Source organism: Lissotriton helveticus, chromosome 12 (assembly GCF_964261635.1).
Source record: "Lissotriton helveticus chromosome 12, aLisHel1.1, whole genome shotgun sequence".
In the NCBI taxonomy this organism is placed as follows: domain Eukaryota; kingdom Metazoa; phylum Chordata; class Amphibia; order Caudata; family Salamandridae; genus Lissotriton; species Lissotriton helveticus.
The window spans coordinates 439,633,600-439,661,026 of NC_136073.1; positions in this window are offsets into that span (position 1 = coordinate 439,633,600).

A 27,427-nucleotide genomic window follows, 5' to 3' on the forward strand; every position below is an offset into this window, starting at 1 on the left:
CAAATGGCTGCCTTGCAGAGCATGTAGTATAATTCTTCTTCCCGAGTAGACTGTTTTATGAGATCACTAATATGTTGGAACTGCCAATGTCTATCCTGGAGAGACTTCTATAGTTTTTCCCTCTGGGTATTTATATTGATTGTAATTATGTTGCGAGCTGTGTTCTTTATGTTTGTTTCATAATGTTTTATGTTTGTGACACTGTGCTTTTTGAAATATAAATTGGCGATTGTTCACAATGTGTTACTGTTACCATTATACATGGCTAGTAATTCTGTGCCCAATGCCTTGCCTGTAAAAATAATGTTTCACTTAATTGGGATTGCTACCGCGATACATAGCCGGCAATCTTATGCATAATGCCTTCGGTTCCGAAAATTATTGTTTCACTATATCCATTAGTTTTGCCTCCCTATACACGTCAATATCGTGCTGTCTGCCTGTGATATGACAACTTCGTGTTGTCTGCCCAGAATGAGGGGACTTTCACTTTGAACCAGTAGGCGGCCCTTATTTTGAAGTATAGGAAAGCCGCCGTCGTTTTCCATTATAACACGGAAGTCGGCGTTGCTCGCATTCGGAGTTGTATCCGGATGCGGCTTGATTTACAAATAGAACATTTAAAGGTAGGCTCCATGGGGAAGTATATATTATCTTCCGAATACTCGTGTAGGCATTATGATTGTGCTCGCGGATGTGTGGTTCTCAAAAATCCGGACCCTGGTGTTTTCCCGATATCGAGGTCCAATACCCGTGTCACAAAACCTCAACGCACCAAGACGATTTTGGTATCTATGAACCGATAATAATTAGGACATCATTCCTATGTATTTGCGTCACAATCGAGGGTTGCCAACACCCCAAAATCGTAGTTTCCGTCCCCATCCCTTAAACTCCATTTTGTGAACGGCATCCATCTTGCATCTTGCCCTCATGTTAAGTCAATTAAAGGTCGAGCTTGATCAAAAGGGACACGTCCACCTTTTCGTGACTTCCCCCTGACCTGTCCCAACTGACTCCATGGCCTTAGGCCAAACCTGTTTGGGCAGCTCCTCGCCCAGTGGCCGAATACGATAGCATCAATACATAACATTCCACAAACCATTCACACATACAGACCATGCTTTCTGCAAACATGCACCTGTCCACATTCCTTGTTTATGGCCAGTTTTATGACTGGGTTGTGCCTTCCTTTATTAAGGTTTCATCGATATCTGATGGGAGTTCCAGGCCTAACTGGGTAATCTATCAACAAACTGGACATCTAAAATATGGGCTTGCTTACATGACTCTGCTCTTTGTATTATTGTAGAAATATGTGTATAGCCATATCATAAACTCAGGAATTCTTGCTTGCAGCTATTATTTTTGTATATAAGGAGACGGCTGGTTCTCTAAAAACGAACAGTCTCCCGAGAACCTACTCTCCGTGCGGTGTACTTCTGGGACACGTGTTACTTGGTAGCTACCAATAAAACTTGATCTTTGACGGTAACTAGAAGACTCTGTGTTTCTGTGGTCCGGAAAAAGGGAGAACTCAGAGGTCCTCGGGTGCTACCCCCTGGCACCACCGGGTTCCTAAAAACCCGGCACCTCAGTTGGCGCCCAACTCGGGGCGATATCAAGCGGTGACGGTCCAAGCCAGATGTTCGTGAGGAGCTTCGTGTGAAAATTCCGGAGGACGGCCAGCCACTTCAGCGACCCCTGTATGTCGACGTGGTTCCGAAGGTCTTTGCTGCGAGGTTCCCCGCGTCCCGACGGCTACGAAGGACTGCTGCCCTGACTATCGCCTTGTTTTGGACCCAGTGATCTTTGGTAGAGCGAAACGATAGACGAGTCTTCTAGCGACGTCACAGATCTTCAAATACTTCAGTTAAGTATAAGTGGAGCGTCTCCCAGTCCTTAGTTTGTCCTTAGTTTTTGGTATCCTTGAGATACGCTTTGATTTGGTACTTGCAAGCCCCAAAGCCGAAGGATTTGTGTATTCACGAGAGATATCGTAACAGATAATCCTTTGAAGTTTGAAGCTAGACTAGTGAGCGAAGATGCCTGGTTTTAGCAGACTTGGAAACTTGTTTTGTCTTGGTTGTAGTAAGGACTCCCGATTAGAGGAATCTTGTCCGGTTCCTCCAATTGGAACTCCAACGTATGAGCTCTATGTAAAGCACGGCGTAGGTCCTATAACATATAACGAAGTATGGATAAAATACACCCGCAAGGATGGTGTTTTAAAATGGCCCCAATACGGTAGTTTCGACTCAGAAGTTTTAGATAACCTAGAAGTCAAACTATTCAAGAAGAAAGCCCGACCGGCGATGTTTGACTCTTTCCGCTTATGGCGTAAAGAGGCCAAACAGAAGGAAATTAAATTAGAAAAGAAGAATACGAGGGAAAGAGGTATTTCAGTAATGCAAGCCGCGATAAAATTTAAAGACAACGAAGAGGATCGAATAAGTGAGCAGTTGCACAGGCAACGTAAAATGGCAATAGATAAATGCTACCCCGTTTTGCCATCTCTTCAGCGAGAGACAGTAAAAGAGCGTGAAAAAGATCCATTAATGGCTCATTTGCTAAGTTCGCCACCACCCTATGCACAAAATGCCACAGCACCTCCGCAACCTTTAGTTGCACCTCTGGTAGCTGTTATAGAGGCTCCTTTACCGCACTCACCGGCTACTCTTCAGCTGGCTCCTGTTTCTCTGGCGCAGCCTCCTCAAGGCTCACCGATCACATCTACTTCTCCTACTGTTCCTTCTAAAATTTCGCCTAGCACACTTTCTAGTCTCTCTGATACTCGTTCTACGAACACTTCTGTTTCTTCTTTGCGTGACTCTGTTCTACCACCAGTTATTCCCCCACTTTCACCTTTCGTCTGGCATAAAATGGCCAGCATTGTTACTAACTTTCCTTCACCACTTTTTCGGTCGCCTAAAACGACCCCTAACACGGAACGAAGACAATTACGAAGCCAAATGCCCGATTATCAGGAAAGGGAATGTTTGAATAAGTTAGCACGAAATTGGGCTATGGACACAGCAAGATATGATGTAGAGTCTGTCATGAACGTTTTCCGTCAATGGGATGAACCAACGCAAAGATACGTCTTTGAGCAGATGTGTGTTTTTCTGTGTGAGGATTTGGTAGATAATGGTCAGAAGACCAACGAGCAAGAGTTGTGTAGTGTACGATTTAAATTTGGGGAGGGTATGATTGTAGGTCCCGACGTTGAAAAAGCAGTTGAGATATTATTATCACATAGAAGTACGGGTGGTAATTCTGGGTCATCCTCTGACAGTGGTACATCCAGCAGGAAAAGAGCGAGACAGTACCCCATGAGAGAGGTTCCTCCGGTCTGGAGGGAAGGTGACGCAACTGCAGTTCCACCGGTTCTGCCTCATTTCCAGCGTGTATGGGTACATGCCCCCTGGAAAAGATCCGAAGTTTTAGCACTCAAGCAGACACTACCCGATCCCCGTAAAAACCCGACTGGGTATTATAAGGAGTTGTCCCAAACTGCCAGCTCATGTATAATGAATTTAGCGGATATAGACATGTTGTTTGGGAACGTTGTTCCACATCCTTTATGGAGTAAGATACGTCATGCAGATCATGACCAAGAATTAGGTGACTCGTGGGCGAACATTGCGACTACAGATGCTAGACAAGTCGGTGGTTTCAAGCCTGAGCCGTTAATAGCTGAACTTCCCGGTAGAATTATTGCGTACATTAAGACACTTATGCCTGAAGTACGCGTAAACTAGGACAAGCTATCCGCGTGCAAGCAGAAGAAAGACGAGAATGTGTCTGACTTTTTCACGAGATTTGAGGAAACTTTCACTGACCATAGTGGTCAGGATATGGCTACCGAGGGTGGCCAAAGATTGTTTGTAGACAAGTTTGTACACAATCTGCTTCCCGAACTGTGTGCTAAACTAAAAGATTCAGAGAGTGCTTGGGCTGTCTCTACGTCAGCGCAGATTCTAGCAACAGCTCAGTACTACGAAAACAGGCGCAAAGACGAGCTAGACAAGGTAGACAAAAAGACGAAAGATCTAAAAACTAAAGTTCTTCTCCAACAGGCCTATCCGCCTCGTATGGCTAGCCAGCCCAATTATCAACAGAATAAGCAGTATTCTAGAGACGCGCAAGGAAACGAGTCTTCCCACCAGCGTGTTCCGTATGGCCCGAATCAATGTGCGTATTGCAAGGAAGAGGGTCATTTTAGGAGTAATTGTCCGGCTCTTCCGCGACGCTTAAACGGTGTTTCAGGTGTAAGAGGGAGAGGTGTTCAACATGCCCCCAGAGGTAGGGGCCGTGGAAATTTCTCCCAGTACACAGCTTCTTTTCCGCCTCAAAATTCCATGAATAGCTTTGACCAACAGAATAACGCATCGTCTAGGTCAGCTCAGTACTATGCTGACGACTATTACACCGAACACGACAATGAGGGTAACGATTGCTAGGACAGCCATGGACAAAGAGAGGGAGTTGTTTCAGTTCCAGTAGACCAAGATGGACCTTATGTCAAGGTAATTACCTCGGGAGTGTCAGAGCCATTTCTGCTGGATACTGGTGCTACAAAAAGTTCTATTATGCAGTCAAAACTTCCTGGCGCACCTTTGTCTGGCGAAATGAATGTCTCAGTAGGCTTCTCTGGCGCCCCTGTTAGAAACCCGATCTCTAGTCCTATATCCCTTTCTGTTGGCCCCTATGAATTGGAAGCACCCCTCATTCTTACAACAGGTTGCGGTGAAAATTTGTTAGGATTGGATTTGCTAAAAAGGTTGTATGCGACTTTGTACTGTTCTCCCTCGGGAGTACAACTTACCTTAGGGAAAAAAGTAATTTCTCCAATGTATTTGTCGAAAGAAGGTATTCCAACCGAATTATCATCACTTCCTGATATACTGTGGGCTAATGGTTCCAATGACGTAGGTCGTTTGGAGATAGCACCGTATGTCATAACTTTGAAAGCCAACGTCGGATTGCCACGTATTCCTCAATACAAAATATCTAACGAATGCGAGAAGGCGTTGTTAACGATCATTTATGATTTGATCGATAAAGATGTTATTGAAGAAACAACAGGGAACGTTTGTAACAGTCCAGTTTTACCGGTCTTAAAACGTACTGATCCTTCACAGCCCCCTGTGTATAGGTTTGTGATTGACCTCAGAGAGGTAAATAAGGTAGTTATCCCACAGTTTCCAGTTGTCCCCGACATTACTGCTTTATTGACAATGGTTCCAGCTTCAGCAGACTGGTTCTCGATGATTGACCTGAAGAACGCTTTCTTCAGCATCCCGATCGCCGAAGAGAGTAGAGACCTTTTCGGCTTCAATTTAGGAGGACGAAGCTTCCGCTTCAAATGCGCTCCTCAAGGCTACTGCGAAAGCCCATCTATATTCAGTCAGGCACTGAAAACACAACTAGACACAATTGTGCTGCCAGATGGGTCAACTTTGATCCAGTACTTAGACGATCTACTGATCGCCGCAGACACTGAGGAGATTTGCAAACAAGCCACGTTGTTATTATTGCGTCACTTATGTGACATGAAGCACAAAGTCTCCCTTTCAAAGCTGCAATTTTGCCGACAAGAAGTAACCTACCTAGGTCACATCTTATCAAAGGAGGGAAGGAGACTGACACCAGAAAGAATACAGGCAATTACAGAACTAAGTGCCCCAAGGACACAGAGAGAGGTTCGAGCCTTCTTGGGCATTACATCGTACTGTAGACAATGGATACCGAATTTCTCACTACTAGCCAAGCCCTTGCTGGCACTACTCCGCAAAGACACGCCTAATCCTATGCCTTGGTCTGAAGATTGTCAGACGAGTTTCCACGAGTTGCGTGATGCATTGTGTTCGGCCCCTGTGTTGGGAAACCCCAACTACAGTAAGCCTTTTACATTGTATATCCACGAAAAGGAAGGTTGTGCATTATCAGTCTTAACGCAACACTTTGGGGACAAACAGCGCCCATGCGCGTATTTTTCGGCAACTCTGGATCCAGTGGCTAAGGCACTGCCAAGTTGTCTAAGAGCAACGGCCGCAGCAGCTGTCTGCATTCGACAGTCTGCTGGACTAGTCATGAATAACACTCTGATCGTTATGGTTCCGCATGCAGTTGACATTTTGCTAAATAGGACCAAGACACAACATCTTACTAGCGCTCGACTATCCAGTTACGAACTTACCCTGCTAGCAAGTCACATCCACATAAAAAGGTGTGATACACTCAACCCCGCTACGTTATTACCCATCCCGACAGAGACAGACAAGATTGACAAACATGACTGCTGTTTCAGGACAGAAGAAGAGACAAAAGGGAGAGTAGACTTACAGGACACTCCCCTTCCCGAATGCAATGATACTTTGTGGGTTGATGGTTCATGTTTCAAGTTGCCGAATGGTGATACGACCACAGCATACGCCGTAACGACATTATACACCATTGTAGAGACTGCACGCATTTCCCACAATTCTGCACAAGCTGCAGAGCTGATTGCGCTTACTAGAGCATGTGTGTTGGCGAAAGGAAAGCGAGTGAATGTGTACACTGACAGCCAATATGCCTTTGGTGTGGCTCACAGTTTTGGGAGATTGTGGCGTGAACGTGGGTTCCTTACGTCCCATGGTGCAAAGATACAACATGGCCAGCTAGTTAATGAGCTCCTTGAGTCACTCACCTTGCCCCTACAAGTCACCATTATAAAATGCAGTGCAGACAAAAAGATTCAGGATGATGTTGGCCGCGGAAATGCATTGGCAGATGAGGTTGCGAAAGAAACTGCAAGGAACACAATGAGTCGGATGTATGTTATGGGTCCCGCTAGATGGACTGCTGATGTGGGAATGTCGAGGACACCATTGAAAGCGTAAAATCGATACAAGCTGAGGCCACTGAGAACGAGGTGAATGAATGGAGAGAAAGCACAGGTAGATTGGATGCGAATGGTTGTTGGGTCGAACTATCAGAACACCAGCGATGGCTATTACCTAATGCATACGTACTTGCAGTAGTAACGATGGCTCACGGAATTGCGCACATCAGTTCGAAAGGAATATGTAAACTATTGGCCCCAGTATGGCAGAATAGCAATATCCCAAAATATGCAAAGAATGTGGTTAAAAAGTGTATGGTGTGTTTGAAGTACAATCCCGGGAGGGGAACCCCAACTCCAACTGGTCATTTTGCGCCTCCAACGTACCCGTTCGAGGTTTTACAGCTCGACTTCATCCACATGGAGAGGTGCAACAACCTAAAGTATGTGCTCGTTGTTGTCTGCGCCTTTTCAAGATGGGTGGAAGCGTACTCCCTTAAGGACAATACCGCTTTATCAACTGCCAAAGCACTCGTCAAAGAGTTCTTTCCGAGGTTCGGTATGCCTAGAATTGTCTGGAGTGATAACGGAAGTGAATTCGTAGGATGCGTGAGTGTGTGAGTGTTTAGGCATCCACCAAAAATTCCACGCTGCAAACCACCCCCAATCAGCTGGATTAGTAGAGTGCTACAATGGCACTCTAAAACTCAAACTAGCCAAGATCCAAGCCAGTACAGGTCTTAAATGGCCTGACGCACTGCCTCTAGCGCTTTTGTCAACCAGAATGACTGTCCACTCCAGATTAGGACTTAGCCCCCATGAGATCGTGTTTGGCCGCCCAGCCAACGTCTGGGGCGTGCCAAGACCCAAGAAACTAAGTGAGATAGAACACCCCGTACTACTTGACTATTTGTGCGAATTGACAACTAAATTGCGTGTTTTACACCAACAGGTTCACAGTTCCTCTCCACCATCCTCTGACGATCCAGGTCACCTCATCGAGCCCGGCTCGTGGATTTTGGTGCGGAATTTCCAGCGCACCAACAACGGACAGCCGAGGTGGACCGGACCGCACCTAGTGCTGCTTTCAACGAGATCTGCTGTTCGGGTGGAAGGCAAGAAGAACTGGGTACATGGGACCCACTGCAAACGGGTCCCTCTACCCCTTCCATACGACCGGTGGGTCAACAAAGGACTTGCCGACTCCGAGACCGAATCCGTACCTCGCTTCATCCCTTTCAGCGATGCACGTTTGAAAGAAACTAGTACTGAAAAGGAGAGTGATCATATTTTACAAGGACTTGTGTCGCCGTCTATGCAATTGGACACTACCGAACCTGAGACGCTGTTTGAAGACCACACCATACCTGGGAAACGACGGTACGACCTGCGGTCTAAACAAAGAGATTAATAAACGATTGACCTAATGTGATTTCCCTTTTCCCCTAAGAACTATTTTTTTGATTTTTTAGCTCTCTCGTCCCAGGGGAACTAGCTCATTTTTGATTTTTCGAACCGCCATCCGGTTCTGCTGCTAGGGTCGCGGTTGAAGTTTGGGGAGTGCAACTGGGAAGTTCTAGGTCCACGGTTCTGATTGGTCCACGGGAGTTACCCCGGACTGAGCAGAGCGCGCTCCCTGGGAGAATCAATCAACCACCGCGGTCAGCAACTAGAGGATGGAGTTTCCAAGGGTAGAGAGACCTACCAGACTCACGAACTTCGGAAAACAGTTATGCACAGTACTGTCCAAAAGAAGATTCCTGATACTATGTGTTTTAATGTTATGTAGCATACTTGTGTTTTTTACTGGTTATACTCTATTCGTATTTAAAGTTACCTTTTCGAATGACACCCAGCCACCATCACCTCCCACTATTTCTCCACACTACTTTCACCCTCTACCTGAACACGAGTCTGCCCGAAGACTCGAATTTGTAAACAATTCTTTCATTCAGCTCCTACACCAACACCAGTCCGTAATGAACGCATCAAACTGTTGGATATGCGGACTTATGCCACACACAACCGATAAGGGGATCCCATACTTCATTTTGCCATTCAGCTACTATGGTTCTCTGTGGGCTTTCCAGACCATGTTCCTATTCGCCCTAGAACCATACCCGACCCGTTCCACTGCGAGCGATTCCAATAACAAGGCACTAATTGCAGGGATAAGGAATATGAGTAGGGATATCGACACACATCTGACAATGCCCAAAGATGAACTCAGTCCCTACACCCGTTGGAACGTGACCAAACATGGGGTTTACCTGGTCAAGAGCCAGGCAGCAAAGAAATCCCACCCAGTTTGGATAGTGCCCCACCGAGGTCACTTATGCTTACAGGGTATTGGTAGGGACCCCACAGCACAGTTAGGAAAGAGCATTTGCACGGAAACATACGTATTTACTTCCCGAACTTCCCCTATACTTTTGGCAGCCAAAGGCACGTATTTCGTTTGCCACGACCAAGCCTACACGTGGTTGCCCCCTGATTTCTCAGGTACATGTTTTATCTCATTTCTGCTGCCTCCCACCTACACGGCCAGAGCAGATTACCATCGGACAAGGACAGCTAGGGGTGTCGTGAGTAAAGACGACACCGCAGGTCAGGAATTCGCTGACTTCGCAAAGGGTTTTCTACCATTTTGGGGGCCTATGGTGAACAGCAGAAATATTCGCCAGTTATCGAGGATAGTTGAATCCGCCGTGACTACGCCGGCCGGAGCACTTGGCAATCTGACAACCGAGCTTCAGTCGGATCGACTTATGACCCTTCAGAACCGAATTGCCTTAGACATCATACTCGCCGATCGTGGTGGTGTGTGTAGAGTCATCCAATCCAGTTGTTACATATTCATCCCTGATAACGCACCGACAGTATACCAGGCCATCTCCAAACTACACGAAATATCTGGTTCCCTTCACGTTGAGAAAGGGGATTGGTCCCTGCTGGGGTGGTTCTGGGAGCTGATCACTGCCTGGGGATGGAAAATTTTGATCTTCATTGGGATGACCTTGGCACTTCTGTTCATGTTTTGCCTATGTATACAGTGTGCTCCTGCACTATGTGACCTCTGTGCTACCTCGTGTGTACGGAAGCCTGTGTCACGGGACGAGCTGAGTAACAGAATGATGCTACAGCAACATCTCCACGAATTTCTTCATACCGATTTGGACTCAGATTAGAATGAGTTATTGCCTTATATGAGGGCAAAAGGAGGGTCTGTGGTTCTCAAAAATCCGGACCCTGGTGTGTTCCCGATATCGAGGTCCAATACCCGTGTCACAAAACCTCAACGCACCAAGACGATTTTGGTATCTATGAACCGATAATAATTAGGACATCATTCCTATGTATTTGCGTCACAATCGAGGGTTGCCAACACCCCAAAATCGTAGTTTCCGTCCCCATCCCTTAAACTCCATTTTGTGAACGGCATCCATCTTGCATCTTGCCCTCATGTTAAGTCAATTAAAGGTCGAGCTTGATCAAAAGGGACACGTCCACCTTTTCGTGACTTCCCCCTGACCTGTCCCAACTGACTCCATGGCCTTAGGCCAAACCTGTTTGGGCAGCTCCTCGCCCAGTGGCCGAATACGATAGCATCAATACATAACATTCCACAAACCATTCACACATACAGACCATGCTTTCTGCAAACATGCACCTGTCCACATTCCTTGTTTATGGCCAGTTTTATGACTGGGTTGTGCCTTCCTTTATTAAGGTTTCATCGATATCTGATAGGAGTTCCAGGCCTAACTGGGTAATCTATCAACAAACTGGACATCTAAAATATGGGCTTGCTTACATGACTCTGCTCTTTGTATTATTGTAGAAATATGTGTATAGCCATATCATAAACTCAGGAATTCTTGCTTTTCAGCTATTATTTTTGTATATAAGGAGACGGCTGGTTCTGTAAAAACGAACAGTCTCCCGAGAACCTACTCTCCGTGCGGTGTACTTCTGGGACACGTGTTACTTGGTAGCTACCAATAAAACTTGATCTTTGACGGTAACTAGAAGACTCCGTGTTTCTGTGGTCCGGAACAAGGGAGAACTCAGAGGTCCTCGAGTGCTACCCCCTGGCACCACCGGGTTCCTAAAAACCCGGCACCTCAGATGACGCTCTGTAAACTAATGAGGCATTTTTGCATTGTTTTCAGAACCTAACGAGAGACTGCCCAAGATTTCCATATACATTTTTGTTAACCGGAGGTTATTGCATTTGTATGCCGGTCGGTTGGCGATCTCCAACAGGTATGCATATTTAGTGACATGCCCTTTCGTGGCGTCATTGTAGTTCCTAACAATAGTTAGTGGTGGGAGATGCACACCTCAATATACAGATTAGAAATTTTTTTTTTTATCAATATACTTCAACACAAGCGTGCTGCGGGGGATAACGCAATGTCCAAATTGCGATAAGTAACATATGTATCAAATAACAACAAGCGAACCTGCTGAGCCTCTGCGCACTGTTGCTAATCCAGAGTGGATCACTGAATCAAATACATTCCAATAAAAATTCCAATAAAGATTCTTAGACAACAAAAGAGCTGCGTTTCATATATATTTTTTATATATGCACAAATACACTGATTAGATCTCAGTGTAACTATGGATATGATCAATACATGTAGATAACTGAATTCATTTGTTCATCTGAACACGAAAGAGACTCATGATTGTAAAGTAATATCGTAATTTATACATTCCTTCAGTTTCTTTTAACGAATTTGCCCTGCCCAATGCATTTCGGGCCCCTTGGCCCTTCTTCAGGGGCGGTACCTACAAACAAATGGAAAAAATGGATGGTAATCCTATTATGCTTAAACTACACTTAGCCTTCAAAAAACAAGATACATAGACTTGCCACAGTTTTAAAACAACTTTTGACAAAAGTAATGAAGCACTCATGGTTACTTTTAAATCACACAATAAAAAATGACTGAACTCAGTCGAAATATTTTTGTAGGTGATAATTCAATTGTGCTTAAAACACCAGTCTGGGTTGGTAATATCAGTAATGTGGGGAATCACAGTGTTCTGTGGAAAAAGCGGGAATAAATAAAAATGAGTAGGTGTGTAAGAACGGTGTGCATACAAGTGCCAGAAAGGTGACAAAAGTAAATTTGCTTACATTTTCCCTGCGTGGGTTAACAATGGTGGGCCTGTAGGTTAGAGCGAATAATGTTGAAACGGCGGAGGTTTCAGGGCAATACGCCAAATAGTGGTCGGAAAGGTACCAATCTGCAAAATGGAAAATAAATGTCCGTGAATCTACGAAGTGTATACAGTTTTATGCAACCACGTGCTTTCGGGTAATGATGTTCAAAATAGAACGCGCCAGCTGAATGCATGTGGCTCGTCAAACATTCAAAAACCGTGATCCTATGTACACGGAACTGACCTCGTTATCTTTACTCGTTCCTCGCTGTGGACAAAACTCAATGCGCCCGTCATGAAAACCAGTGAAGGCAACTAACCTGCAAAACACAATAGCACCTAACAATTAAAGCAGGCTCTGCCCCGCTAAGCATGTCCTGACCTTAAGAAACGCTGTGGAGATTACCTCTGTGTTACCAACTGTGCTCCGACACGGCTTACGACCCTCCGTCCAAACAACCCCGGGTGGCGGCGATGATTACGAATTCGGTGCGAGGCGCAGCGGCCTTATGTGATGACGTCGGTAAGGGAAACTGAACATAAAAAACGGACCAAAGTGCGGAACGGGCTAAAATGTGAGAAACGAGCTAAATAAAGTGTATTGAGGGTTCAGATAATGAAAAAAGATGCATTGATGTGCTTTGGAGCATATGTACAAGAGAGAAAAAAAGGGGGCAAACAGAGTTCCCACACATACACATGGACAGACATGATGGTATGATAAAATTATGTAAACATGAACAAACATGAAAAAAATACTAACAAGTCCTGCAGCGTACATATTTCGGTGCAATGTCACAAATAACAGCTTAAGTCCACTCGATCATTGATCCCGAAGGGATCTTGAGTGTTAAGACGTTTGATCCAAAAGATCTCTCTCTGTAACAGTGTTTTAGTTTGATTTCTTCCTGGGGTGGGCGTCACCATTTCCAGAACCTGGAACTTCATCTGTGCATTAGTGTGCTTATTTTTATCCCAGTGGGTTGCCAAACTACTATTGGGATTTTTGTTCCGAATTGTACTTTTGTGCTCAGAAATGCGGGTTTTAATTTTTCTTTCTGTTTTGCCCACATATAGCAAGCCACACGGGCACTTGATGGCATATATCACGTTGGTGGAATTGCAGTCTGCACTGATCTTAGTGGGGATCAGTTCTCCTGTATGTGGATGTCTCACCGTTGTCGTTGTCATGACATTGTTACAATGTACACAGTTGGTGCATTTTCTCATTCCTTTGTAAACGGTGATCTCAGAAACAACTTTAGGTTTCAGTAACTCCTTGATATTCTGCGATCTCTTGTAAGCAAAAATGGGTCTGTTGATGAATAAATCCTTGAAGTCAGTCTCATGGCTTAACAAATCCCAATGGCGATTGATGCTCTTTTTTATGTTCAATGAGCTTGTGGAATATTTACTGACAAATACCTGCCGTTGACGTGGTTCCTTTATGCTCTTTTTTAACAAACTTTCCCTCGGAACATTATCAGTTTTGTTTCTGGCTGTTTCAATTATGTCAATAGGATATTTTTGGGATAGATACTTGGAAGTAATTGTCTTGAGATTGGTTTGCAAGGTCTCCTCTTGAGAACAGATCCTTTTTGCACGAAGCATTAAAGAATACGGCAAATTGTCAATGAGTTTCTTTGAGTGAAAACTGTTATACTGAAGTGCTGTGTTCTTATCAGTGTCTTTGTGATACACTTCAGTTTCCAATGTGTTATTCTCAATTTTGACCATTACATCCAGAAATGGAATCGCAGTCTCGCTGATGTGATGTGTGAATTGTATGTTCTCGTCGTGTTGATTGATTCGTGATATTTTTTGTTCTAACATGGTTCTAGAATTGTGCCATATCAAAAAGATATCATCTATGTAACGACAATACATGGTCGTATTCTCCATCCAGTCCTTGTCAGTCATCAAGAATGTTTCTTCAAATCTTGCCATGTAGGTATTCGCATATGCTGGGGCTCCAGAAAAACCCATGGAGGTCCCCTTGTTTTGCAAAAAGAAAGCATCATTCCACTTAAAATAACTATGTCGTAGACTGAAGTGCAAAAGTTCTAGCAAGAAAATTTTATTCACTGGTAGATCTTCCTGCTTAAGTAAGGCCCATTCTACCGCCTCTATTCCAGCGTCATGCGGAATTGAGGTGTAGAGGGCTTTGACGTCTAAAGTGCACATCAACATGTTGGGGCGAATAGTTACTTGCATGAGTTTTTGCAAAAAATGTGTAGTATCTTTTGTGTAGGAATACCATGACTGCACGAAAGGTTGAAGGAATTGATCTATATATTGTCCCAGTGGTTCGAAAATGGTCCCACACCCAGTGACAATTGGGCGGAAAGGTGGATTAGAAAGATTTTTGTGGACTTTTGGCAGCATATACATTCCCGGCTGCTTGGGAAACGATACTGTGAGAAATTGGCGGGTTTTAGTGTTGATCCATTTCATTTCTTCTGCTTGATCCAATATAATCTCCAAGGTGGATTTAAGTTCTTTTATTGGATCACAATCAAGTTTCAAGTATGTGTTGGTATCCGATACATGTTCCTCTACCTTTGATTCATAATATGATCGATCCATAACCACGATGGCGCCGCCTTTGTCGGATTGTTGAATGTGAATTTCTGAATTTTCCGCCAACCCTTTCAATATCATTTTCTCAAATTTTGAAAGATTCCAGTAGCATTTTTTCTTTGTGTTAATTTGTTTCAAGTCTTTCAATACAAGATTCTCAAAAGCATCCAGTATTTTGTGAGAAGTTGGTGCTTGAAAGGTAGATTTAGGTTTGAATTGAAAGTACTCTGCAGGTTGTGGTTCAGTGGATTGATCAGGAAGATTAAAAAAAAAGAATTTCAAACGGAGTGATCTCATGAATTTGAAGAAATCAACTTCCATCTCTAACATGTTGGTTTGATACGTTGGCACAAAGTTGAAGCCCTTGTTCAAAACCTGTTGTTGTTGGTTTGAAAGTTGTTGACTAGATATGTTGATGATCAGGTTGGACGGGTACTTTCAAACCAACAACAACAGGTTTTGAACAAGGGCTTCAACTTTGTGCCAACGTATCAAACCAACATGTTAGAGATGGAAGTTGATTTCTTCAAATTCATGAGATCACTCCGTTTGAAATTCTTTTTTTTTAATCTTCCTGATCAATCCACTGAACCACAACCTGCAGAGTACTTTCAATTCAAACCTAAATCTACCTTTCAAGCACCAACTTCTCACAAAATACTGGATGCTTTTGAGAATCTTGTATTGAAAGACTTGAAACAAATTAACACAAAGAAAAAATGCTACTGGAATCTTTCAAAATTTGAGAAAATGATATTGAAAGGGTTGGCGGAAAATTCAGAAATTCACATTCAACAAGCCGACAAAGGCGGCGCCATCGTGGTTATGGATCGATCATATTATGAATCAAAGGTAGAGGAACATGTATCGGATACCAACACATACTTGAAACTTGATTGTGATCCAATAAAAGAACTTAAATCCACCTTGGAGATTATATTGGATCAAGCAGAAGAAATGAAATGGATCAACACTAAAACCCGCCAATTTCTCACAGTATCGTTTCCCAAGCAGCCGGGAATTTATATGCTGCCAAAAGTCCACAAAAATCTTTCTAATCCACCTTTCCGCCCAATTGTCACTGGGTGTGGGACCATTTTCGAACCACTGGGACAATATATAGATCAATTCCTTCAACCTTTCGTGCAGTCATGGTATTCCTACACAAAAGATACTACACATTTTTTGCAAAAACTCATGCAAGTAACTATTCGCCCCAACATGTTGATGTGCACTTTAGACGTCAAAGCCCTCTACACCTCAATTCCGCATGACGCTGGAATAGAGGCGGTAGAATGGGCCTTACTTAAGCAGGAAGATCTACCAGTGAATAAAATTTTCTTGCTAGAACTTTTGCACTTCAGTCTACGACATAGTTATTTTAAGGGGAATGATGCTTTCTTTTTGCAAAACAAGGGGACCTCCATGGGTTTTTCTGGAGCCCCAGCATATGCGAATACCTACATGGCAAGATTTGAAGAAACATTCTTGATGACTGACAAGGACTGGATGGAGAATACGACCATGTATTGTCGTTACATAGATGATATCTTTTTGATATGGCACAATTCTAGAACCATGTTAGAACAAAAAATATCACGAATCAATCAACACGACGAGAACATACAATTCACACATCACATCAGCGAGACTGCGATTCCATTTCTGGATGTAATGGTCAAAATTGAGAATAACACATTGGAAACTGAAGTGTATCACAAAGACACTGATAAGAACACAGCACTTCAGTATAACAGTTTTCACTCAAAGAAACTCATTGACAATTTGCCGTATTCTTTAATGCTTCGTGCAAAAAGGATCTGTTCTCAAGAGGAGACCTTGCAAACCAATCTCAAGACAATTACTTCCAAGTATCTATCCAAAAAATATCCTATTGACATAATTGAAACAGCCAGAAACAAAACTGATAATGTTCCGAGGGAAAGTTTGTTAAAAAAGAGCATAAAGGAACCACGTCAACGGCAGGTATTTGTCAGTAAATATTCCACAAGCTCATTGAACATAAAAAAGAGCATCAATCGCCATTGGGATTTGTTAAGCCATGAGACTGACTTCAAGGATTTATTCATCAACAGACCCATTTTTGCTTACAAGAGATCGCAGAATATCAAGGAGTTACTGAAACCTAAAGTTGTTTCTGAGATCACCGTTTACAAAGGAATGAGAAAATGCACCAACTGTGTACATTGTAACAATGTCATGACAACGACAACGGTGAGACATCCACATACAGGAGAACTGATCCCCACTAAGATCAGTGCAGACTGCAATTCCACCAACGTGATATATGCCATCAAGTGCCCGTGTGGCTTGCTATATGTGGGCAAAACAGAAAGAAAAATTAAGACCCGCATTTCTGAGCACAAAAGTACAATTCGGAACAAAAATCCCAATAGTAGTTTGGCAACCCACTGGGATAAAAATAAGCACACGATTGCACAGATGAAGTTCCAGGTTCTGGAAATGGTGACGCCCACCCCAGGAAGAAATCAAACTAAAACACTGTTACAGAGAGAGATCTTTTGGATCAAACGTCTTAACACTCAAGATCCCTTCGGGATCAATGATCGAGTGGACTTAAGCTGTTATATGTGACATTGCACCGAAATATGTACGCTGCAGGACTTGTTAGTATTTTTTTCATGTTTGTTCATGTTTACATAATTTTATCATACCATCATGTCTGTCCATGTGTATGTGTGGGAACTCTGTTTGCCCCCTTTTTTTTCTCTCTTGTACATATGCTCCAAAGCACATCAATGCATCTTTTTTCATTATCTGAACCCTCAATACACTTTATTTAGCTCGTTTCTCACATTTTAGCCCGTTCCGCACTTTGGTCCGTTTTTTATGTTCAGTTTCCCTTACCGACGTCATCACATAAGGCCGCTGCGCCTCGCACCGAATTCGTAATCATCGCCGCCACCCGGGGTTGTTTGGACGGAGGGTCGTAAGCCGTGTCGGAGCACAGTTGGTAACACAGAGGTAATCTCCACAGCGTTTCTTAAGGTCAGGACATGCTTAGCGGGGCAGAGCCTGCTTTAATTGTTAGGTGCTATTGTGTTTTGCAGGTTAGTTGCCTTCACTGGTTTTCATGACGGGCGCATTGAGTTTTGTCCACAGCGAGGAACGAGTAAAGATAACGAGGTCAGTTCCGTGTACATAGGATCACGGTTTTTGAATGTTTGACGAGCCACATTCATTCAGCTGGCGCGTTCTATTTTGAACATCATTACCCGAAAGCACGTGGTTGCATAAAACTGTATACACTTCGTAGATTCACTGACATTTATTTTCCATTTTGCAGATTGGTACCTTTCCGACCACTATTTGGCGTATTGCCCTGAAACCTCCGCCGTTTCAACATTATTCGCTCTAACCTACAGGCCCACCATTGTTAACCCACGCAGGGAAAATGTAAGCAAATTTACTTTTGTCACCTTTCTGGCACTTGTATGCACACCGTTCTTACACACCTACTCATTTTTATTTATTCCCGCTTTTTCCACAGAACACTGTGATTCCCCACATTACTGATATTACCAACCCAGACTGGTGTTTTAAGCACAATTGAATTATCACCTACAAAAATATTTCGAGTGAGTTCAGTCATTTTTTATTGTGTGATTTAAAAGTAACCATGAGTGCTTCATTACTTTTGTGAAAAGTTGTTTTAAAACTGTGGCAAGTCTATGTATCTTGTTTTTTGAAGGCTAAGTGTAGTTTAAGCATAATAGGATTACCATCCATTTTTTCCATTTGTTTGTAGGTACCGCCCCTGAAGAAGGGCCAAGGGGCCCGAAATGCATTGGGCAGGGCAAATTCGTTAAAAGAAACTGAAGGAATGTATAAATTACGATATTACTTTACAATCATGAGTCTCTTTCGTGTTCAGATGAACAAATGAATTCAGTTATCTATATGTATTGATCATATCCATAGTTACACTGAGATCTAATCAGTGTATTTGTGCATATATAAAAAATATATATGAAACGCAGCTCTTTTGTTGTCTAAGAATCTTTATTGGAATTTTTATTGGAATGTATTTGATTTAGTGATCCACTCTGGATTAGCAACAGTGCGCAGAGGCTCAGCAGGTTCGCTTGTTGTTATTTGATGTCATTGTAGTTCCTAACACCCGAAACCATACTGATAAGGTGTTATGTACATATTTTCATAGAATCGACGGGGAAATTCGTCTTTCTTCTTTCTTGCTGTATAAATCGTTTTGAGTGCCTTCCAAATAATACACTCATAAGGTGAGTTTGGTACAACGGGGCGCATTTGTGCATTTATCACCTTAGTGAGCTATACATAAGACTTATAATTCCCCCCTCTTATGTTGTAGCTTTTGAAAGTGAATCTCACCCAACCTCGCCATTGATAGACTTGAGGTGATCTAATACATATATCTTCTGCTGGTGGAGCACACAATTGACTGGTGAGTGCATCTTCCTTTTCTCTGTAATGAGTACCCCACAGAGCTGTACAGTGCCAATATTTGAATCTTGGCACTTAGTATGTTTCTTGTCTACTCTTAGGTGGCTCATCTAATTGAAGTGCTGCCTTCTTACGTCTTAGGTAATGTACCCTACCGATTTTTTATTTTTTTTATTTTTTTATTTTTAATCTGTATGATATTATCGAACTGATGATTCATTCATCTTTACCCCAGGTTCCCCTGTCCATCCCAGTCCTGATGAAGACCTGCAGCTGAGGTGCTAACCCACCCACCAATGCGCCAGGGTCGAAACGTCGACACCCCTCTAACTCAATTACAGGAAACCTGAACCCCCTTCACCCCGCCCTCCCACTCCGTTCTTTGTGAAAAGAAATTGTTTTGATTTAGTTGTTAGGGTCAGGTTTCTGTTATAAGGAATTGTACCTTATTTCTCTAATGTGAATTATCTAATCTTTTTATCAATCTTTCCTTTCACACAAGCACTTTCTTTGCACCTTACTACTGCGCCTGGCAGTATTTTTCCTGATGTATGTACAAATAATTTTTATGCAATTGTTAATATTTAATAAATGTTGATGTTCAATATGAGCATCTTTTGGAACATTTGATGGGTACATTGTGTATATATATGCATAGACAAGAACATTTCCTTTTTCTGCTCAGGATTAATCCCTATGTAATAAAATCTTTTCAAATAATTGATTTATTTTGAGTTTTAACTATAGGTCTAGGACCACTTTTATGTTTATTATTTGATACCCAGGTCCTGTGACTATTTTGGGCGATACCCCATTTTCTTAATGTGGATTTGGTTCAGCACCTGCCCTGGGATGAGATCTCTCTTTCGCTCTCCTTTTTATCCATTGGGAATCCATTTCATCTTGGCTACTGCTAGGCATGGGGTATCTGCCCAACTGATCTCTTCCCTGGAGTTTTAGGGCCAGTGTCAGTCTTCTGTTGATAGAAGTCTCCTCATGAATTTGGCTACTGTGACTTCTGATCCCCTCTGATTCCACTCTGATTCCACTCTGATTATGAATTCCAGTTGGTAGCAATCTATTGCAGGAAGTCATAGCAAGACAGTAGTCTGAAATTGAAGAGGGTAGGATTGTTATCTGAATCACCCCTTTCAATATACATCAGAATTCATGCAAACCAGCACACCAGAAGTAAATCAGAAGATTGGGCAACCTGTCTGCCATGGTTCTTCAGTTGAATCATCTGTGTGAAGGGACACATACTGATACTCTGAAATGTAAGGTGTTGTGATGTGTTTTTACTTTAATTCACCAAGACTTTCTGTGATCATTGTGGCAAACACACATCTGAAATGAGGTAACTCTTATCATGAGATCATCCTCCGTCCCCTGACTGACAAAGTCAAAGACATGCCTTGCCTTCCTCTCCTTTACCTCTTGCTATTTGTAATTCCAGGAGTCCCATGGAACCTGTTACTATTGATCCTTAGGCACTTTACTTAATTGAAGAGTGTACATAACTTTCCACTATTCCTGCTTCGCCTGTGTTGATTTCTCCTGCTATGCCAGATACTGCTGCAGATTTTATTTTACCTACAGGCAACAAAAACAAATGTGTTTCTAGGATTGAATCCAGGGGAGAAGACAATATTTATGTTGTGTGAAGGATGACACCCCTTACATTAAGAGGGGGATACAAATAGGAGTTTTGTCTCGTCTATGGTCCAATATTAGTTTTGGTGATCTTCATGGCTTTCTACCTAAGACTCTTGAGGCCTCATTTACAAGGCCATTGCGCCACCGGTGCGTCACTTTATTTGGCGCCCATGCGGCACATTATTGCTGTCCATATTTACAAGGCCATGTAAAGTCACCTTGAGTGACTTTTCATGACCCTGTAACTATGAGCCCCTTTCACGCATTACTCTGCGTGAAAGGTGCGTTCCATGGGTGTTACTGTGGGTGTTCTCCTCGTTTTTTCCTCTTTCTATGCGTGCTGCATTCTGTAGGAAGCATAGAAAGAGGTGCAGAATGGTAGCAATGGGACCGGACAATAATTTTATGGTATCATGGGATCTAACAGTGCTTTGTTCAAGAGAGCATGCTTCCAGGATTGAGGAACTAATGCAGAGGTAATTAATAAGTTCAATAGCTCATGCAGTATGGGAGAAATGGATGCAGAGCCTCTCTCCATAAAATGAGAAAGTGCAGAATCTAAAGAAGAACCTGATTGAACCAAATTGCAGACATAATTCAGTGTGGATTAACCATTGAATCTTCCTCTGCACCTTTTTTTGTGATTTTCAGACTCACTCATTGGCCAGGAAAAATTTTGAAGTGCAAGTGTATTTTACTTTGATCTTTAAGATCTTGGCCACAAGAATGCTGGGGTTATCATTCCTCTTGCTGGGCACTTGATGGGATATCTACTCTTTCCTGTTCCATGCGTGGAAGAGTTTAGTCCAAATGAAGTACATTTATATGTACACTTATTTTAAAATATACACCCTCCAGCTAATCCTTTTCTTTGTAGCTCTTCGGGATTTTCTAACATCCACATATTTTCACTTTCCTATTCTTCCTTCACATAAACAATTCCTGAGGTTTTCTGTACCAAGTGGACTCTTCCAGTTCCAATGTCTTCTGTATGGCCTGAAGTCTTGCCCCAGTGTTTTTAACATAGTGATGGCTCCCTTGGTGGTAATCGCTCATAAAGAGGCAAATCATGCACAGCCTTACCTGGATGACTGGTTGATACTTACTTCTTTTTTCAAGCTGGCACTTCAATGCGTAAAATAGTTCTATGCCATTCTTCAATCTCTTGACCTACATTGAAAAATCAAGTGTTGGGTGAAGTCAGAAACTAGAATTTATAGGATGCCTCTTTGAAACCTCCACTGGCAGAGATTTTCTTCCTCCTTTATGGATTCTGAAGCTTCAGTCTTGATAGTTACCAACAGGATCTTCAGCTCCCATGTCAATCCTGGCTTTAGACTGAGGGAGACTTGGCAGCATCGGTGTTTGTTGTTCCTTGGGAACGCTGTAATGAAGCCTCTAATACATAATGTTCTGTATCACTGGCACTAAATTTCATTGGAACCTGAGACTCTGATTTCTATGGTCAAGCATATCCAAACATTCCATGAGTGGTGCTCAATCCCAATCCATCTTTCCAGGGGAGTAGCAATGTCAGTCAAAATTTACTTTATTTGGTTAGTCACAACCATGAAGCATACATGTACAAAATTCAATTAAAAAAATAGTAATATATAAAAGTTCATTTACTTAAAATATATTTTTTTCTCATTCCTTAATTAGTCACTATGTTCCGGACCCTGTCTTTAGTCTGTTTCTGCTTTTAGAAACTGAGTCTCTACAAAGTTCATGAATTTTACCCCGCGGCATATTAGGATGTTTGAACCTGCTCCCATCCAGCTGGTAACCGCTTGCCTGCAGGTACGGATCTGTAACATATTAAAAATTGGTTTCAGTAAAGTTCTTCTCTTTTCTTTGGAGGATTCACATGTGCACAAGAGATGGCACAAAGTTTCCGTGTGGTAATCGCATAGTCTACATCTTGGTCCCTGGTGTGTGTCCTTCCATGACGGGATCAAGTCTTTTGAGAAATGGTTACCCATTCTAAAGGCCATAAATTTTGTTTTTAAGGATAGCCGGAAATGCGCCATTAGGTAGGGTTGTGGTTTTAATCGTTTGTACGAGTTTAAAATAGTCCATGCATGTCGCCGTTTGGCCAAAGTCTTTTTATCTTCTATCAAAGATATCGATTTTGTATTTAGCTTGCAAATCTTCTTAAAGGATGATTCTTCTGGTTGACTATTCCAGATCTCCTCTATTTTGAGGGTTTCTAGTGATGCTCGCAAATCCTCACCCCATGAGTTGGGTTCCTGTTGGTCATATTGTTTTTTAATTTCTTGCCAACATAAGTTATTTAAAGATCCTATTTCCGCGGATCTCAATTTCCAGCACCATTTCACTAGGACTGCTTTTCTTTGAAAAATTTGATTTAGCAAGCCGAATTCCAGCCTTATTTGTGCCAGAGATGATCCTTTGTAAAGGTGAAACACGGATTTGTATATTTTTGTTTGGAGGGTATTTAGGATGGCTGCTTTTTTCCCATGCCATATTTCCAGTCCATATGAAAGAGATGGTAAAACTTGGGCTGCCATTACTTTTAGCAGGTGGTCGTATGATGGGCATTGCAATTTCTTTTGGAGGACTCTGTACGCAAAGCTCAATGATTGTGCTTTTGCCATGATGTTTCTTTTTTGATCTAGGAGGGACATAGTTTTACTTAATGTGACCCCCAGATATTTGTAAGCAGTTGTTTCCTCGATATGTTTGCCTTTTGTGTACCACTTGAAAGATCGTCTGCTTGAGCCCGCCAATCTCACCACTTTTGTTTTTTCGATGTTTAATTCCATGCCTTCTCTATCGAAATAGTCTGTTAATTCGGATATTGTTCTTTGGAGGCCTATCGGTGTTTGGCTTAAGACTACAATATCGTCCGCATATTGGAGGAACTGTTAATTCGGATATTGTTCTTTGGAGGCCTATCGGTGTTTGGCTTAAGACTACATTATCGTCCGCATGGGAGTAGCAATGTATTCCAGCTCTCCAGTTAACATTACAACAGAATTGGCAAGACAGTTTAGGGAGTAGTTCAGACATATACAGTGTACATGGACACTTGACACCGGAGGAAACTGTCCAGTCTTCAAACTTGCAAACTTGAGAAAACTCTCAGACATTCTCTAGGCCCTTCTGATCTCTGCCTACTCCTTGTTAGGTCAAGATGTGTTAACTAGAAAAGATACCCATGTTCCCATGACATATGAAAATCAAGTTCAGAGTGGGTTTGTTACAATCTCACTCCCTATTGACAGCAGCCTCTTAAATCTGTTCCTGGGCAGAACATTATCTGGTATATCTTTCTGTGAGCTACATTTCACTGGTGAACAATATGAAAGGAGACTCATTGAATAATGAGGTCTCTTCAGTCACGACTGCTCCCGCAAATCAGCAGTGGGGTTGGGTAGTGGGGGGGTAACAATTATATTTAAAAATAATTCACTTACATGCCAGCTGGCCGGCTAGCTAGTCACTGTTTCTCTTCTGTCCTCTTCCTGGTTTCTGTTGGAGCAGGAAGCAGGATAGGCTCCTCTAAGCCAATCACAATGCTGCAATTTAGAATTGTGATTGGTAAGCACACAGGCTCCTCTGAGCCTGAGTGCATTGAGAGAGCAGGATTCAGTCTAAAATTGGAACCATTCATGATTTCACAACTTTGGCCCTCATTCCATATATTTCCCAGAAAAAATAAAGTTTAAAGTGGCGTTAAAGTTAGGTGTTGAAATAAGGTAAAATCTAATGAGTAAAAAAGGAAACCTCTGAAATTCGCCAGGTAGTGTTTACCGAGCTAACTGTAACTTGCACTCCCACCGTGTACAGCTTATGACCTCGCATATTACATCATTCATGATATCTTAAATGTATCACAAAATATATGTAAATGACATAATTGATGACAGCTTCACAGATATATTGTCATCAAGATGGCTTCAGGTATGCCACAATGCTGCCATATACACAGCATGTTAACACTTGAGTTGTTCATTAGATCACTGGATAAAACTGCTGTTCATTACTAGAGTGTTAACTGACAGACTGTGGATGTTGTTAGAAGTACGTTTTACTCTGCATGTCAGAATGCTTTACTGAAATGGAATAAAAAGATATTTGAGGGATCGTAGAAAAGGTGTCCTCAGTTTAGCTTTCAAGAGCAGTGGTTCTTATCCTGTGGTCCAGGGACTCTTTGGGGTCTGTGAGGCCTCTGCAATGGTTTTATGAAATAAAATAATATTAAAATAACAAATTAAAATGAATAAAGTATAAATAAATATAGAAGCAAAATTGAAAATGGGAAAGTTTTTCCATATTGGCTTGTGAATTAAACTAAATATTATAATATGTAGAAATTTGTTTTATGTATGCCGGTTTTTGTATTGCTTGGGCTGGGGTTCTCAGGCTTCCAATAATGACTCAGTGAGGGTCCCCGGATTTCAGTAATGATTCAGTGGGAGTTCACAAAAGGTTAATAATGGCTGTTCTAGAGCATTCACCATGATTTCTGCAAGAAAAGGAACCAACTCACTTTGTTAATTTCCTAAGTACATTCAACTCCTACAGCTTTGATGTGCCATAGTTTTGTAAAGAATTTAGAATGTTAGTCCTATGGTTGTTCATTACAACGCTGTGGAAGCTGCAGTGGAAAATCGAGAAATCAACTGACAGGCTGCTGCCGGTGTTCGAAGTGCATGTTATACTCTGAGTATCAGATTTTATTCTCACGTGGCTGAGGAAGATAGTTTGAATTTATAAACTACATGATCTCATTTAGCCTATGGAGCACTCAACCCAAACCTCTATGAGAAAATCATGAGAGAAAATAGTTTTCTTTCAAAATTGCTTTATCAAATCCCACCAGATTATTTCTCGGAATAAAATCATCATAGAACACACCACAGATCCTACAATTTGTATGGTAACACCAATAAAAGATGTATATTGTCTTCCTTTATAAGTGTTCCTTTTTGGCTTAGAACCAACCACAAGGGTTCCCCCGCTCCAGCTCAGGAGCATACAGCTTGAGCTTGGAGGGCTTTAAAAAATGAAAGCTCTCTTTGAGTCATACATTCAATGTCCCAGGAGATTTGTAGTGTTTTGACAACTTTGCTAGGGGGCTACTGCTCTCTTTGCAAACCTCACAACACTTTCTTAACAATGATGTCATTAGAAATGTTATCAATGCATTCATTGAACATGTTGTGGGTGATTTAATATGTGAGAGTAAAAGTTTTGTATGGTGAAGGAGCAAGTTATTGTTACGTTAGTACACAAGTTATAATTACTTGAGATAGCCATACCTAGTGAATTTCAACGTTTTTGTTAGTTTCAAATGTTATATTTTAACTTACATTTTTACCTAAGTATAATGTCCCTTTAACCTTTGTTCTTTTCAGTGAATTTCTAAGGCTTTTGATTTATTGAAAGTAATTAATTTTACTAATGTCACTTTATTATTTTTTTCAGTGAATTTCTGAGTTTTTTTTAACATAAAGTAACAGTATAAAGGCTGTCATTTTCAGTAAGGCAGACTACTTGCTGTGTCAAAGGATCAAGAGTCAACATTCTAAGAGAGAGTCTTATTCGAGTTCAGCGCATCAACATATATAAACCATACCTTTTGGCTTTGTCATAAAATAGCCACTATAATTTATCAATAGCCACATTCCAAAGTATTCATAATTATTTTCTCAAAAATATTAAAAAGAAAACATTTTTCTTCCAAACTACTTTAAACCGTGTATAAGTCTTTATTTAACAAAGTCCAGGCCAAATAAATGAAACCATAGAACCAACCATAAGTTGTCCCTACACTCCAGTTGAAGAGTATGCAGCTCCAGATTGTTTTAAAAGTAATGGTAAGCTTTCCTTGGGTCAGTTAATAATGATATCATTACCATACCTAACCATATCGTCATGTTAACCATTGTTTTTTCTGTACATTTTCTGAGTATTTTTTTTACATAAGGTTACAATATAAAGGCTGTCATTTTGAGTAAGGCAGATCCACTGACTTTGTGTCCAAACTCTAAAAGACAGGCTTATTGGCTTTATCAAGGGGTCAACATATCAGCATAAATATGCAAGAGCTATTGTCTTTTTTAAAAAGTAGTACAATCATTTATCCATGAACATATTCCAACGTAACCCTTATAAACACACACACTGGCAATTCATTATAATTATTTTCTTAGAAATATTTTAAATAACGCATTTTTAATCCAAACAACTTTGAAACTTTGCATGAATCTTTAACACTGCTGAGTACCAAAAATGCTACCAAAGAACCACCACTAAGAGGTCCCCACACTCCAACAAAAGTGCATGCAGCTCCAGTTTGGAGAGTTTTAAAATGAATGCATGTAATGAAACAGGAGGATTCTATTTGTTTGTAAAAACAGTTTCTCAGAAGCTGTTTTCCTACCGCAGTCCCCACATAACTTTTCTAACATATTGATGATGCCCCTGGCCAGATTAGGACACCTCAAAACAGGGAAAAATATATGTGTGAGCCCTTGAAGGGCATTATGGGGTGATGCTACCAAGAGCAGTGAATAATGCTGCCATGTGCCGTTTTTATTGTTACCCTGGGTTCCCCGGTGCTACCCGGGGTGCCCACACCTCTTTTAAATTTTGAAGGCTGCAGGGGAAGTCCCAAGGTCCCTGCTTCCACTGCTGGCATCCCAGCCAGCACCCACCCTGGTTTCCTGCGGGAGCCAGACAATTTAATTTTTA